Source organism: Echinops telfairi, unplaced genomic scaffold (assembly GCF_000313985.2).
Source record: "Echinops telfairi isolate 266 unplaced genomic scaffold, ASM31398v2 ScPeMD7_23;HRSCAF=83, whole genome shotgun sequence".
NCBI classification, from domain to species: domain Eukaryota; kingdom Metazoa; phylum Chordata; class Mammalia; order Afrosoricida; family Tenrecidae; genus Echinops; species Echinops telfairi.
The window spans coordinates 5131069-5132458 of NW_022103920.1; the positions used below are offsets into that span (position 1 = coordinate 5131069).

Consider the following 1390-nt stretch of genomic DNA (forward strand, 5'->3'; position numbering starts at 1 on the left):
ATTTTCTTGGTTCATATGAAAGCAAAACATAATACAGCAGAAGAAATCAAAGGGGGTTTAGATAATTTTTTAAAACTTTCTATCTTGAACAGGCTTTCTATAAAAAGAGAACATATGGGGTAAAGTTATGATTGACCACAGTTGAACCACACCTCCAGTCAATGAACGTAGAGTGTCTGTGTTTCGTATTGGAGTGGCTAGGCTGATGATAACCGTCATTTAGGGCCCGGGTGAAACGCCGTGCTGCTGTGAAAACAGGACGGTCCCCGGACTGCCTGTGCCACCAGGCAAACAAAAAGCACCAGCCAACCACTGCTGTCCGGTGATTCCGAGTCACGTCCGCCTGCCAGGACCGAGTGCAGTTGCCCCACAGGGTGTTCAACGGACACAGACTGCAACTGCTTCCTCCTCCCGGAGCCGCAGGGACGGCTTCAAAGGACCCACGACTTCAGTTAGCAGTCCAAAGCTTCAGCCACTGCACCTCGAGGCCACGTGAGACCTAGATGCCCATGTCTGTGGGCCTGTTGCCCATGCCATCGATCAGCTCCGACCCCTCCGACCCTGTGCTCAACAGCAGGAAGCACGTTCAGCCCCGCGCGGCGTTCCTCACCACGGTTCTTAGGTTTGAGCCCCTGGTGGCGGCCACTGTGTCCACCCATCTTGTCCAGAGTCGTCTCCTTTCTTACTGCCCGTCTGCTTTACCAAACATGATGTCCTTCGCCAGGAACTGGTCCCTCCTGACAACACGTCCACAGTCCATGAGACAAAACCTCACCATCTTTTCCTTTGGGAAGACTTCTGGCTGTGCACGATGAATTTGTTTGTTCTTGAAGCCATCCATGGTACTTTTGGTGTTCTTTACCAGCACCCCAATTCAAATGCACCCATTCCTTTCTATCCGCCCTTATTCAATGTCCAACTTTCACACGCATATGAAGCCACTGAAAAGAGCATGGCTTGGGTCAAGTGCACCTTGTCCTCAAAGCAGCCTCCTTGCTTTGCAACACTTGAAAGAGGTCTTGTGCAGCAGATTTAGCCAATACAGTGAGTCCTTTGATTGATTTGATTTGATTGATTCAGGCAAAGCAAAATCCTTGATAGCATCACCCTTTTCTCTGTTTATCATGGTGGTATCTTTTGGTCCAGCTGTGAGGATTTTTTGGTTTCTTTACATTGAGTTATAATCCATACTGAAAGCTGAAATCCTTGATCTGTGTCTGTGCATATCAACGTATACATACACACAGACTGCTAATTGCTGACTTCCACGTCTGTGATTCAAACCCACCAGGCTTGCTACTACTTAGGGTCACTATGACCGGGCCAGACCTCGATTGCAGTGGGGTTTTTGCTTTGTACACACACACACACACACACACACACACACACA

At 48.8% G+C, this 1390-nt stretch overlaps 1 protein-coding gene across 1 annotated transcript in view; it reads right to left on the reverse strand.

Moving 5' to 3' along the window:
* The window catches only part of MGAM2 (maltase-glucoamylase 2 (putative)), a 92460-nt gene that overhangs the window by 7648 nt on the left and 83422 nt on the right, over positions 1-1390 (reverse strand). The gene's annotated exons all lie outside the window — the stretch shown is intronic.